The following is a 15,874-nucleotide window of genomic DNA, read 5'->3' on the forward strand; positions in this document are numbered from 1 at the left end:
AGGAGACACTGTTTGAGTGTAACAAACGTGAAACAATTCTTTTAGCCTTTTCTTATGAAAACAGGGTCCAAAATCATGGGTTTTCGTTCAGCAGTGGAAGTAGGAGGCGCGCTCTACAATAGGCAAGGGTTTTCAAGTCTGCAAGTACGTTTTAAGCTGAGTTCCATGAACATCGTCCAAAATCATGTTTTAGGCCAAAATCCACAATGCGACCAGTTCAGCATATGAGAGGAGACACTGTTTGAGTGTAACAAACGTGAAACAATTCTTTTAGCATTTTCTTATGAAAACAGGGTCCAAAATCATGGGTTTTCGTTCAGCAGTGGAAGTAGGAGGCGCGCTCTACAATAGGCAAGGGTTTTCAAGTCTGCAAGTACGTTTTAAGCTGAGTTCCATGAACATTGTCCAAAATCATGTTTTAACCAAAATCCACAATGCGACCAGTTCAGCATATGAGAGGAGACACTGTTTGAGTGTAACAAACGTGAAACATTTCTTTTAGCCTTTTCGCATGAAAACAGGGTCCAAAATCATGGGTTTTCGTTCAGCACTGGAAGTAGGAGGCGCGCTCTACAATAGGCAAGGGTTTTCAAGTCTGCAAGTACGTTTTAAGCTGAGTTCCATGAACATTGTCCAAAATCATGTTTTAACCAAAATCCACAATGCGACCAGTTCAGCATATGAGAGGAGACACTGTTTGAGTGTAACAAACGTGAAACATTTCTTTTAGCCATTTTGCATGAAAACAGGGTCCAAAATCATGGGTTTTCATTCAGCAGTGGAAGTAGGAGGCGCGCTCTACAATAGGCAAGGGTTTTCAAGTCTGCAAGTACGTTTTAAGCTGAGTTCCATGAACATTGTCCAAAATCATGTTTTAGGCCAAATCCACATTGCGACCAGTTCAGCATATGAGAGGAGACACTGTTTGAGTGTAACAAACGTGAAACATTTCTTTTAGCCTTTTCGCATGAAAACAGGGTCCAAAATCATGGGTTTTCGTTCAGCAGTGGAAGTAGGAGGCGCGCTCTACAATAGGCAAGGGTTTTCAAGTCTGCAAGTACGTTTTAAGCTGAGTTCCATGAACATCGTCCAAAATCATGTTTTAGGCCAAAATCCACAATGCGACCAGTTCAGCATATGAGAGGAGACACTGTTTGAGTGTAACAAACGTGAAACAATTCTTTTAGCATTTTCTTATGAAAACAGGGTCCAAAATCATGGGTTTTCGTTCAGCAGTGGAAGTAGGAGGCGCGCTCTACAATAGGCAAGGGTTTTCAAGTCTGCAAGTACGTTTTAAGCTGAGTTCCATGAACATTGTCCAAAATCATGTTTTAACCAAAATCCACAATGCGACCAGTTCAGCATATGAGAGGAGACACTGTTTGAGTGTAACAAACGTGAAACATTTCTTTTAGCCTTTTCGCATGAAAACAGGGTCCAAAATCATGGGTTTTCGTTCAGCAGTGGAAGTAGGAGGCGCGCTCTACAATAGGCAAGGGTTTTCAAGTCTGCAAGTACGTTTTAAGCTGAGTTCCATGAACATTGTCCAAAATCATGTTTTAACAAAAATCCACAATGCGACCAGTTCAGCATATGAGAGGAGACACTGTTTGAGTGTAACAAACGTGAAACATTTCTTTTAGCCTTTTCGCATGAAAACAGGGTCCAAAATCATGGGTTTTTGTTCAGTAGTGGAAGTAGGAGGCGCGCTCTACAATAGGCAAGGGTTTTCATGTCTGCAAGTACGTTTTAAGCTGAATTCCATGAACATTGTCCAAAATCATGTTTTAACCAAAATCCACAATGCGACCAGTTCAGCATATGAGAGGAGACACTGTTTGAGTGTAACAAACGTGAAACATTTCTTTTAGCCTTTTTGCATGAAAACAGGGTCCAAAATCATGGGTTTTCGTTCAGCACTGGAAGTAGGAGGCGCGCTCTACAATAGGCAAGGGTTTTCAAGTCTGCAAGTACGTTTTAAGCTGAGTTCCATGAACATTGTCCAAAATCATGTTTTAACCAAAATCCACAATGCGACCAGTTCAGCATATGAGAGGAGACACTGTTTGAGTGTAACAAACGTGAAACATTTCTTTTAGCCTTTTCGCATGAAAACAGGGTCCAAAATCATGGGTTTTCGTTCAGCACTGGAAGTAGGAGGCGCGCTCTACAATAGGCAAGGGTTTTCAAGTCTGCAAGTACGTTTTAAGCTGAGTTCCATGAACATTGTCCAAAATCATGTTTTAGGCCAAATCCACATTGCGACCAGATCAGCATATGACAGGAGACACTGTTTGAGTGTAACAAACGTGAAACAATTCTTTTAGCCTTTTCGCATGAAAACAGGGTCCAAAATCATGGGTTTTCGTTCAGCAGTGGAAGTAGGAGGCGCGCTCTACAATAGGCAAGGGTTTTCAAGTCTGCAAGTACGTTTTAAGCTGAGTTCCATGAACATTGTCCAAAATCATGTTTTAACCAAAATCCACAATGCGACCAGTTCAGCATATGAGAGGAGACACTGTTTGAGTGTAACAAACGTGAAACATTTCTTTTAGCCTTTTTGCATGAAAACAGGGTCCAAAATCATGGGTTTTCGTTCAGCAGTGGAAGTAGGAGGCGCGCTCTACAATAGGCAAGGGTTTTCAAGTCTGCAAGTACGTTTTAAGCTGAGTTCCATGAACATCGTCCAAAATCATGTTTTAGGCCAAAATCCACAATGCGACCAGTTCAGCATATGAGAGGAGACACTGTTTGAGTGTAACAAACGTGAAACATTTCTTTTAGCCTTTTCGCATGAAAACAGGGTCCAAAATCATGGGTTTTCGTTCAGTAGTGGAAGTAGGAGGCGCGCTCTACAATAGGCAAGGGTTTTCAAGTCTGCAAGTACGTTTTAAGCTGAATTCCATGAACATTGTCCAAAATCATGTTTTAACCAAAATCCACAATGCGACCAGTTCAGCATATGAGAGGAGACACTGTTTGAGTGTAACAAACGTGAAACATTTCTTTTAGCCTTTTCGCATGAAAACAGGGTCCAAAATCATGGGTTTTCGTTCAGCACTGGAAGTAGGAGGCGCGCTCTACAATAGGCAAGGGTTTTCAAGTCTGCAAGTACGTTTTAAGCTGAGTTCCATGAACATTGTCCAAAATCATGTTTTAACCAAAATCCACAATGCGACCAGTTCAGCATATGAGAGGAGACACTGTTTGAGTGTAACAAACGTGAAACATTTCTTTTAGCCTTTTCGCATGAAAACAGGGTCCAAAATCATGGGTTTTCGTTCAGCACTGGAAGTAGGAGGCGCGCTCTACAATAGGCAAGGGTTTTCAAGTCTGCAAGTACGTTTTAAGCTGAGTTCCATGAACATTGTCCAAAATCATGTTTTAGGCCAAATCCACATTGCGACCAGATCAGCATATGACAGGAGACACTGTTTGAGTGTAACAAACGTGAAACAATTCTTTTAGCCTTTTCGCATGAAAACAGGGTCCAAAATCATGGGTTTTCGTTCAGCAGTGGAAGTAGGAGGCGCGCTCTACAATAGGCAAGGGTTTTCAAGTCTGCAAGTACGTTTTAAGCTGAGTTCCATGAACATTGTCCAAAATCATGTTTTAACCAAAATCCACAATGCGACCAGTTCAGCATATGAGAGGAGACACTGTTTGAGTGTAACAAACGTGAAACATTTCTTTTAGCCTTTTTGCATGAAAACAGGGTCCAAAATCATGGGTTTTCGTTCAGCAGTGGAAGTAGGAGGCGCGCTCTACAATAGGCAAGGGTTTTCAAGTCTGCAAGTACGTTTTAAGCTGAGTTCCATGAACATTGTCCAAAATCATGTTTTAACCAAAATCCACAATGCGACCAGTTCAGCATATGAGAGGAGACACTGTTTGAGTGTAACAAACGTGAAACAATTCTTTTAGCCTTTTCTTATGAAAACAGGGTCCAAAATCATGGGTTTTCGTTCAGCAGTGGAAGTAGGAGGCGCGCTCTACAATAGGCAAGGGTTTTCAAGTCTGCAAGTACGTTTTAAGCTGAGTTCCATGAACATCGTCCAAAATCATGTTTTAGGCCAAAATCCACAATGCGACCAGTTCAGCATATGAGAGGAGACACTGTTTGAGTGTAACAAACGTGAAACAATTCTTTTAGCATTTTCTTATGAAAACAGGGTCCAAAATCATGGGTTTTCGTTCAGCAGTGGAAGTAGGAGGCGCGCTCTACAATAGGCAAGGGTTTTCAAGTCTGCAAGTACGTTTTAAGCTGAGTTCCATGAACATTGTCCAAAATCATGTTTTAACCAAAATCCACAATGCGACCAGTTCAGCATATGAGAGGAGACACTGTTTGAGTGTAACAAACGTGAAACATTTCTTTTAGCCTTTTCGCATGAAAACAGGGTCCAAAATCATGGGTTTTCGTTCAGCACTGGAAGTAGGAGGCGCGCTCTACAATAGGCAAGGGTTTTCAAGTCTGCAAGTACGTTTTAAACTGAGTTCCATGAACATTGTCCAAAATCATGTTTTAACCAAAATCCACAATGCGACCAGTTCAGCATATGAGGAGACACTGTTTGAGTGTAACAAACGTGAAACATTTCTTTTAGCCATTTTGCATGAAAACAGGGTCCAAAATCATGGGTTTTCATTCAGCAGTGGAAGTAGGAGGCGCGCTCTACAATAGGCAAGGGTTTTCAAGTCTGCAAGTACGTTTTAAGCTGAATTCCATGAACATTGTCCAAAATCATGTTTTAGGCCAAATCCACATTGCGACCAGATCAGCATATGACAGGAGACACTGTTTGAGTGTAACAAACGTGAAACAATTCTTTTAGCCTTTTCGCATGAAAACAGGGTCCAAAATCATGGGTTTTCGTTCAGTAGTGGAAGTAGGAGGCGCGCTCTACAATAGGCAAGGGTTTTCAAGTCTGCAAGTACGTTTTAAGCTGAATTCCATGAACATTGTCCAAAATCATGTTTTAACCAAAATCCACAATGCGACCAGTTCAGCATATGAGAGGAGACACTGTTTGAGTGTAACAAACGTGAAACATTTCTTTTAGCCTTTTCGCATGAAAACAGGGTCCAAAATCATGGGTTTTCGTTCAGTAGTGGAAGTAGGAGGCGCGCTCTACAATAGGCAAGGGTTTTCAAGTCTGCAAGTACGTTTTAAGCTGAATTCCATGAACATTGTCCAAAATCATGTTTTAACCAAAATCCACAATGCGACCAGTTCAGCATATGAGAGGAGACACTGTTTGAGTGTAACAAACGTGAAACATTTCTTTTAGCCTTTTCGCATGAAAACAGGGTCCAAAATCATGGGTTTTCGTTCAGCACTGGAAGTAGGAGGCGCGCTCTACAATAGGCAAGGGTTTTCAAGTCTGCAAGTACGTTTTAAGCTGAGTTCCATGAACATTGTCCAAAATCATGTTTTAACCAAAATCCACAATGCGACCAGTTCAGCATATGAGAGGAGACACTGTTTGAGTGTAACAAACGTGAAACATTTCTTTTAGCCTTTTCGCATGAAAACAGGGTCCAAAATCATGGGTTTTCGTTCAGCACTGGAAGTAGGAGGCGCGCTCTACAATAGGCAAGGGTTTTCAAGTCTGCAAGTACGTTTTAAGCTGAGTTCCATGAACATTGTCCAAAATCATGTTTTAGGCCAAATCCACATTGCGACCAGATCAGCATATGACAGGAGACACTGTTTGAGTGTAACAAACGTGAAACAATTCTTTTAGCCTTTTCGCATGAAAACAGGGTCCAAAATCATGGGTTTTCGTTCAGCAGTGGAAGTAGGAGGCGCGCTCTACAATAGGCAAGGGTTTTCAAGTCTGCAAGTACGTTTTAAGCTGAGTTCCATGAACATTGTCCAAAATCATGTTTTAACCAAAATCCACAATGCGACCAGTTCAGCATATGAGAGGAGACACTGTTTGAGTGTAACAAACGTGAAACATTTCTTTTAGCCTTTTTGCATGAAAACAGGGTCCAAAATCATGGGTTTTCGTTCAGCAGTGGAAGTAGGAGGCGCGCTCTACAATAGGCAAGGGTTTTCAAGTCTGCAAGTACGTTTTAAGCTGAGTTCCATGAACATTGTCCAAAATCATGTTTTAACCAAAATCCACAATGCGACCAGTTCAGCATATGAGAGGAGACACTGTTTGAGTGTAACAAACGTGAAACAATTCTTTTAGCCTTTTCTTATGAAAACAGGGTCCAAAATCATGGGTTTTCGTTCAGCAGTGGAAGTAGGAGGCGCGCTCTACAATAGGCAAGGGTTTTGAAGTCTGCAAGTACGTTTTAAGCTGAGTTCCATGAACATTGTCCAAAATCATGTTTTAACCAAAATCCACAATGCGACCAGTTCAGCATATGAGAGGAGACACTGTTTGAGTGTAACAAACGTGAAACATTTCTTTTAGCCTTTTCGCATGAAAACAGGGTCCAAAATCATGGGTTTTCGTTCAGCACTGGAAGTAGGAGGCGCGCTCTACAATAGGCAAGGGTTTTCAAGTCTGCAAGTATGTTTTAAGCTGAGTTCCATGAACATTGTCCAAAATCATGTTTTAACCAAAATCCACAATGCGACCAGTTCAGCATATGAGAGGAGACACTGTTTGAGTGTAACAAACGTGAAACATTTCTTTTAGCCTTTTCGCATGAAAACAGGGTCCAAAATCATGGGTTTTCGTTCAGCACTGGAAGTAGGAGGCGCGCTCTACAATAGGCAAGGGTTTTCAAGTCTGCAAGTACGTTTTAAGCTGAGTTCCATGAACATTGTCCAAAATCATGTTTTAGGCCAAATCCACATTGCGACCAGATCAGCATATGACAGGAGACACTGTTTGAGTGTAACAAACGTGAAACAATTCTTTTAGCCTTTTCGCATGAAAACAGGGTCCAAAATCATGGGTTTTCGTTCAGCAGTGGAAGTAGGAGGCGCGCTCTACAATAGGCAAGGGTTTTCAAGTCTGCAAGTACGTTTTAAGCTGAGTTCCATGAACATTGTCCAAAATCATGTTTTAACCAAAATCCACAATGCGACCAGTTCAGCATATGAGAGGAGACACTGTTTGAGTGTAACAAACGTGAAACATTTCTTTTAGCCTTTTTGCATGAAAACAGGGTCCAAAATCATGGGTTTTCGTTCAGCAGTGGAAGTAGGAGGCGCGCTCTACAATAGGCAAGGGTTTTCAAGTCTGCAAGTACGTTTTAAGCTGAGTTCCATGAACATTGTCCAAAATCATGTTTTAACCAAAATCCACAATGCGACCAGTTCAGCATATGAGAGGAGACACTGTTTGAGTGTAACAAACGTGAAACAATTCTTTTAGCCTTTTCTTATGAAAACAGGGTCCAAAATCATGGGTTTTCGTTCAGCAGTGGAAGTAGGAGGCGCGCTCTACAATAGGCAAGGGTTTTCAAGTCTGCAAGTACGTTTTAAGCTGAGTTCCATGAACATCGTCCAAAATCATGTTTTAGGCCAAAATCCACAATGCGACCAGTTCAGCATATGAGAGGAGACACTGTTTGAGTGTAACAAACGTGAAACAATTCTTTTAGCATTTTCTTATGAAAACAGGGTCCAAAATCATGGGTTTTCGTTCAGCAGTGGAAGTAGGAGGCGCGCTCTACAATAGGCAAGGGTTTTCAAGTCTGCAAGTACGTTTTAAGCTGAGTTCCATGAACATTGTCCAAAATCATGTTTTAACCAAAATCCACAATGCGACCAGTTCAGCATATGAGAGGAGACACTGTTTGAGTGTAACAAACGTGAAACATTTCTTTTAGCCTTTTCGCATTTAAACAGGGTCCAAAATCATGGGTTTTCGTTCAGCACTGGAAGTAGGAGGCGCGCTCTACAATAGGCAAGGGTTTTCAAGTCTGCAAGTACGTTTTAAGCTGAGTTCCATGAACATTGTCCAAAATCATGTTTTAACCAAAATCCACAATGCGACCAGTTCAGCATATGAGGAGACACTGTTTGAGTGTAACAAACGTGAAACATTTCTTTTAGCCATTTTGCATGAAAACAGGGTCCAAAATCATGGGTTTTCATTCAGCAGTGGAAGTAGGAGGCGCGCTCTACAATAGGCAAGGGTTTTCAAGTCTGCAAGTACGTTTTAAGCTGAATTCCATGAACATTGTCCAAAATCATGTTTTAGGCCAAATCCACATTGCGACCAGATCAGCATATGACAGGAGACACTGTTTGAGTGTAACAAACGTGAAACAATTCTTTTAGCCTTTTCGCATGAAAACAGGGTCCAAAATCATGGGTTTTCGTTCAGTAGTGGAAGTAGGAGGCGCGCTCTACAATAGGCAAGGGTTTTCAAGTCTGCAAGTACGTTTTAAGCTGAATTCCATGAACATTGTCCAAAATCATGTTTTAACCAAAATCCACAATGCGACCAGTTCAGCATATGAGAGGAGACACTGTTTGAGTGTAACAAACGTGAAACATTTCTTTTAGCCTTTTCGCATGAAAACAGGGTCCAAAATCATGGGTTTTCGTTCAGCACTGGAAGTAGGAGGCGCGCTCTACAATAGGCAAGGGTTTTCAAGTCTGCAAGTACGTTTTAAGCTGAGTTCCATGAACATTGTCCAAAATCATGTTTTAACCAAAATCCACAATGCGACCAGTTCAGCATATGAGGAGACACTGTTTGAGTGTAACAAACGTGAAACATTTCTTTTAGCCATTTTGCATGAAAACAGGGTCCAAAATCATGGGTTTTCATTCAGCAGTGGAAGTAGGAGGCGCGCTCTACAATAGGCAAGGGTTTTCAAGTCTGCAAGTACGTTTTAAGCTGAATTCCATGAACATTGTCCAAAATCATGTTTTAGGCCAAATCCACATTGCGACCAGATCAGCATATGACAGGAGACACTGTTTGAGTGTAACAAACGTGAAACAATTCTTTTAGCCTTTTCGCATGAAAACAGGGTCCAAAATCATGGGTTTTCGTTCAGTAGTGGAAGTAGGAGGCGCGCTCTACAATAGGCAAGGGTTTTCAAATCTGCAAGTACGTTTTAAGCTGAATTCCATGAACATTGTCCAAAATCATGTTTTAACCAAAATCCACAATGCGACCAGTTCAGCATATGAGAGGAGACACTGTTTGAGTGTAACAAACGTGAAACATTTCTTTTAGCCTTTTCGCATGAAAACAGGGTCCAAAATCATGGGTTTTCGTTCAGTAGTGGAAGTAGGAGGCGCGCTCTACAATAGGCAAGGGTTTTCAAGTCTGCAAGTACGTTTTAAGCTGAATTCCATGAACATTGTCCAAAATCATGTTTTAACCAAAATCCACAATGCGACCAGTTCAGCATATGAGAGGAGACACTGTTTGAGTGTAACAAACGTGAAACAATTCTTTTAGCCTTTTCGCATGAAAACAGGGTCCAAAATCATGGGTTTTCGTTCAGTAGTGGAAGTAGGAGGCGCGCTCTACAATAGGCAAGGGTTTTCAAGTCTGCAAGTACGTTTTAAGCTGAATTCCATGAACATTGTCCAAAATCATGTTTTAACCAAAATCCACAATGCGACCAGTTCAGCATATGAGAGGAGACACTGTTTGAGTGTAACAAACGTGAAACATTTCTTTTAGCCTTTTCGCATGAAAACAGGGTCCAAAATCATGGGTTTTCGTTCAGCACTGGAAGTAGGAGGCGCGCTCTACAATAGGCAAGGGTTTTCAAGTCTGCAAGTACGTTTTAAGCTGAGTTCCATGAACATTGTCCAAAATCATGTTTTAACCCAAATCCACAATGCGACCAGTTCAGCATATGAGAGGAGACACTGTTTGAGTGTAACAAACGTGAAACATTTCTTTTAGCCTTTTCGCATGAAAACAGGGTCCAAAATCATGGGTTTTCGTTCAGCACTGGAAGTAGGAGGCGCGCTCTACAATAGGCAAGGGTTTTCAAGTCTGCAAGTACGTTTTAAGCTGAGTTCCATGAACATTGTCCAAAATCATGTTTTAGGCCAAATCCACATTGCGACCAGATCAGCATATGACAGGAGACACTGTTTGAGTGTAACAAACGTGAAACAATTCTTTTAGCCTTTTCGCATGAAAACAGGGTCCAAAATCATGGGTTTTCGTTCAGCAGTGGAAGTAGGAGGCGCGCTCTACAATAGGCAAGGGTTTTCAAGTCTGCAAGTACGTTTTAAGCTGAGTTCCATGAACATTGTCCAAAATCATGTTTTAACCAAAATCCACAATGCGACCAGTTCAGCATATGAGAGGAGACACTGTTTGAGTGTAACAAACGTGAAACATTTCTTTTAGCCTTTTTGCATGAAAACAGGGTCCAAAATCATAGGTTTTCGTTCAGCAGTGGAAGTAGGAGGCGCGCTCTACAATAGGCAAGGGTTTTCAAGTCTGCAAGTACGTTTTAAGCTGAGTTCCATGAACATTGTCCAAAATCATGTTTTAACCAAAATCCACAATGCGACCAGTTCAGCATATGAGAGGAGACACTGTTTGAGTGTAACAAACGTGAAACAATTCTTTTAGCCTTTTCTTATGAAAACAGGGTCCAAAATCATGGGTTTTCGTTCAGCAGTGGAAGTAGGAGGCGCGCTCTACAATAGGCAAGGGTTTTCAAGTCTGCAAGTACGTTTTAAGCTGAGTTCCATGAACATCGTCCAAAATCATGTTTTAGGCCAAAATCCACAATGCGACCAGTTCAGCATATGAGAGGAGACACTGTTTGAGTGTAAAAAACGTGAAACAATTCTTTTAGCATTTTCTTATGAAAACAGGGTCCAAAATCATGGGTTTTCGTTCAGCAGTGGAAGTAGGAGGCGCGCTCTACAATAGGCAAGGGTTTTCAAGTCTGCAAGTACGTTTTAAGCTGAGTTCCATGAACATTGTCCAAAATCATGTTTTAACCAAAATCCACAATGCGACCAGTTCAGCATATGAGGAGACACTGTTTGAGTGTAACAAACGTGAAACATTTCTTTTAGCCATTTTGCATGAAAACAGGGTCCAAAATCATGGGTTTTCATTCAGCAGTGGAAGTAGGAGGCGCGCTCTACAATAGGCAAGGGTTTTCAAGTCTGCAAGTACGTTTTAAGCTGAATTCCATGAACATTGTCCAAAATCATGTTTTAGGCCAAATCCACATTGCGACCAGATCAGCATATGACAGGAGACACTGTTTGAGTGTAACAAACGTGAAACAATTCTTTTAGCCTTTTCGCATGAAAACAGGGTCCAAAATCATGGGTTTTCGTTCAGTAGTGGAAGTAGGAGGCGCGCTCTACAATAGGCAAGGGTTTTCAAGTCTGCAAGTACGTTTTAAGCTGAATTCCATGAACATTGTCCAAAATCATGTTTTAACCAAAATCCACAATGCGACCAGTTCAGCATATGAGAGGAGACACTGTTTGAGTGTAACAAACGTGAAACATTTCTTTTAGCCTTTTCGCATGAAAACAGGGTCCAAAATCATGGGTTTTCGTTCAGCACTGGAAGTAGGAGGCGCGCTCTACAATAGGCAAGGGTTTTCAAGTCTGCAAGTACGTTTTAAGCTGAGTTCCATGAACATTGTCCAAAATCATGTTTTAGGCCAAATCCACATTGCGACCAGATCAGCATATGACAGGAGACACTGTTTGAGTGTAACAAACGTGAAACAATTCTTTTAGCCTTTTCGCATGAAAACAGGGTCCAAAATCATGGGTTTTCGTTCAGCAGTGGAAGTAGGAGGCGCGCTCTACAATAGGCAAGGGTTTTCAAGTCTGCAAGTACGTTTTAAGCTGAGTTCCATGAACATTGTCCAAAATCATGTTTTAACCAAAATCCACAATGCGACCAGTTCAGCATATGAGAGGAGACACTGTTTGAGTGTAACAAACGTGAAACAATTCTTTTAGCCTTTTCGCATGAAAACAGGGTCCAAAATCATGGGTTTTCGTTCAGTAGTGGAAGTAGGAGGCGCGCTCTACAATAGGCAAGGGTTTTCAAGTCTGCAAGTACGTTTTAAGCTGAATTCCATGAACATTGTCCAAAATCATGTTTTAACCAAAATCCACAATGCGACCAGTTCAGCATATGAGAGGAGACACTGTTTGAGTGTAACAAACGTGAAACATTTCTTTTAGCCTTTTCGCATGAAAACAGGGTCCAAAATCATGGGTTTTCGTTCAGCACTGGAAGTAGGAGGCGCGCTCTACAATAGGCAAGGGTTTTCAAGTCTGCAAGTACGTTTTAAGCTGAGTTCCATGAACATTGTCCAAAATCATGTTTTAACCCAAATCCACAATGCGACCAGTTCAGCATATGAGAGGAGACACTGTTTGAGTGTAACAAACGTGAAACATTTCTTTTAGCCTTTTCGCATGAAAACAGGGTCCAAAATCATGGGTTTTCGTTCAGCACTGGAAGTAGGAGGCGCGCTCTACAATAGGCAAGGGTTTTCAAGTCTGCAAGTACGTTTTAAGCTGAGTTCCATGAACATTGTCCAAAATCATGTTTTAGGCCAAATCCACATTGCGACCAGATCAGCATATGACAGGAGACACTGTTTGAGTGTAACAAACGTGAAACAATTCTTTTAGCCTTTTCGCATGAAAACAGGGTCCAAAATCATGGGTTTTCGTTCAGCAGTGGAAGTAGGAGGCGCGCTCTACAATAGGCAAGGGTTTTCAAGTCTGCAAGTACGTTTTAAGCTGAGTTCCATGAACATTGTCCAAAATCATGTTTTAACCAAAATCCACAATGCGACCAGTTCAGCATATGAGAGGAGACACTGTTTGAGTGTAACAAACGTGAAACATTTCTTTTAGCCTTTTTGCATGAAAACAGGGTCCAAAATCATAGGTTTTCGTTCAGCAGTGGAAGTAGGAGGCGCGCTCTACAATAGGCAAGGGTTTTCAAGTCTGCAAGTACGTTTTAAGCTGAGTTCCATGAACATTGTCCAAAATCATGTTTTAACCAAAATCCACAATGCGACCAGTTCAGCATATGAGAGGAGACACTGTTTGAGTGTAACAAACGTGAAACAATTCTTTTAGCCTTTTCTTATGAAAACAGGGTCCAAAATCATGGGTTTTCGTTCAGCAGTGGAAGTAGGAGGCGCGCTCTACAATAGGCAAGGGTTTTCAAGTCTGCAAGTACGTTTTAAGCTGAGTTCCATGAACATCGTCCAAAATCATGTTTTAGGCCAAAATCCACAATGCGACCAGTTCAGCATATGAGAGGAGACACTGTTTGAGTGTAAAAAACGTGAAACAATTCTTTTAGCATTTTCTTATGAAAACAGGGTCCAAAATCATGGGTTTTCGTTCAGCAGTGGAAGTAGGAGGCGCGCTCTACAATAGGCAAGGGTTTTCAAGTCTGCAAGTACGTTTTAAGCTGAGTTCCATGAACATTGTCCAAAATCATGTTTTAACCAAAATCCACAATGCGACCAGTTCAGCATATGAGGAGACACTGTTTGAGTGTAACAAACGTGAAACATTTCTTTTAGCCATTTTGCATGAAAACAGGGTCCAAAATCATGGGTTTTCATTCAGCAGTGGAAGTAGGAGGCGCGCTCTACAATAGGCAAGGGTTTTCAAGTCTGCAAGTACGTTTTAAGCTGAATTCCATGAACATTGTCCAAAATCATGTTTTAGGCCAAATCCACATTGCGACCAGATCAGCATATGACAGGAGACACTGTTTGAGTGTAACAAACGTGAAACAATTCTTTTAGCCTTTTCGCATGAAAACAGGGTCCAAAATCATGGGTTTTCGTTCAGTAGTGGAAGTAGGAGGCGCGCTCTACAATAGGCAAGGGTTTTCAAGTCTGCAAGTACGTTTTAAGCTGAATTCCATGAACATTGTCCAAAATCATGTTTTAACCAAAATCCACAATGCGACCAGTTCAGCATATGAGAGGAGACACTGTTTGAGTGTAACAAACGTGAAACATTTCTTTTAGCCTTTTCGCATGAAAACAGGGTCCAAAATCATGGGTTTTCGTTCAGCACTGGAAGTAGGAGGCGCGCTCTACAATAGGCAAGGGTTTTCAAGTCTGCAAGTACGTTTTAAGCTGAGTTCCATGAACATTGTCCAAAATCATGTTTTAGGCCAAATCCACATTGCGACCAGATCAGCATATGACAGGAGACACTGTTTGAGTGTAACAAACGTGAAACAATTCTTTTAGCCTTTTCGCATGAAAACAGGGTCCAAAATCATGGGTTTTCGTTCAGCAGTGGAAGTAGGAGGCGCGCTCTACAATAGGCAAGGGTTTTCAAGTCTGCAAGTACGTTTTAAGCTGAGTTCCATGAACATTGTCCAAAATCATGTTTTAACCAAAATCCACAATGCGACCAGTTCAGCATATGAGAGGAGACACTGTTTGAGTGTAACAAACGTGAAACAATTCTTTTAGCATTTTCTTATGAAAACAGGGTCCAAAATCATGGGTTTTCGTTCAGCAGTGGAAGTAGGAGGCGCGCTCTACAATAGGCAAGGGTTTTCAAGTCTGCAAGTACGTTTTAAGCTGAATTCCATTAACATTGTCCAAAATCATGTTTTAACCAAAATCCACAATGCGACCAGTTCAGCATATGAGAGGAGACACTGTTTGAGTGTAACAAACGTGAAACATTTCTTTTAGCCTTTTCGCATGAAAACAGGGTCCAAAATCATGGGTTTTCGTTCAGCACTGGAAGTAGGAGGCGCGCTCTACAATAGGCAAGGGTTTTCAAGTCTGCAAGTACGTTTTAAGCTGAGTTCCATGAACATTGTCCAAAATCATGTTTTAGGCCAAATCCACATTGCGACCAGATCAGCATATGACAGGAGACACTGTTTGAGTGTAACAAACGTGAAACAATTCTTTTAGCCTTTTCGCATGAAAACAGGGTCCAAAATCATGGGTTTTCGTTCAGCAGTGGAAGTAGGAGGCGCGCTCTACAATAGGCAAGGGTTTTCAAGTCTGCAAGTACGTTTTAAACTGAGTTCCATGAACATTGTCCAAAATCATGTTTTAACCAAAATCCACAATGCGACCAGTTCAGCATATGAGAGGAGACACTGTTTGAGTGTAACAAACGTGAAACAATTCTTTTAGCATTTTCTTATGAAAACAGGGTCCAAAATCATGGGTTTTCGTTCAGCAGTGGAAGTAGGAGGCGCGCTCTACAATAGGCAAGGGTTTTCAAGTCTGCAAGTACGTTTTAAGCTGAGTTCCATGAACATTGTCCAAAATCATGTTTTAACCAAAATCCACAATGCGACCAGTTCAGCATATGAGAGGAGACACTGTTTGAGTGTAACAAACGTGAAACAATTCTTTTAGCCTTTTCTTATGAAAACAGGGTCCAAAATCATGGGTTTTCGTTCAGCAGTGGAAGTAGGAGGCGCGCTCTACAATAGGCAAGGGTTTTCAAGTCTGCAAGTACGTTTTAAGCTGAGTTCCATGAACATTGTCCAAAATCATGTTTTAACCAAAATCCACAATGCGACCAGTTCAGCATATGAGAGGAGACACTGTTTGAGTGTAACAAACGTGAAACAATTCTTTTAGCATTTTCTTATGAAAACAGGGTCCAAAATCATGGGTTTTCGTTCAGCAGTGGAAGTAGGAGGCGCGCTCTACAATAGGCAAGGGTTTTCAAGTCTGCAAGTACGTTTTAAGCTGAATTCCATTAACATTGTCCAAAATCATGTTTTAACCAAAATCCACAATGCGACCAGTTCAGCATATGAGAGGAGACACTGTTTGAGTGTAACAAACGTGAAACATTTCTTTTAGCCTTTTCGCATGAAAACAGGGTCCAAAATCATGGGTTTTCGTTCAGCACTGGAAGTAGGAGGCACGCTCTACAATAGGCAAGGGTTTTCAAGTCTGCAAG

This window comes from Coregonus lavaretus (genome assembly GCF_964263955.1).
Source record: "Coregonus lavaretus genome assembly, chromosome: 32".
Lineage (NCBI taxonomy): Eukaryota > Metazoa > Chordata > Actinopteri > Salmoniformes > Salmonidae > Coregonus > Coregonus lavaretus.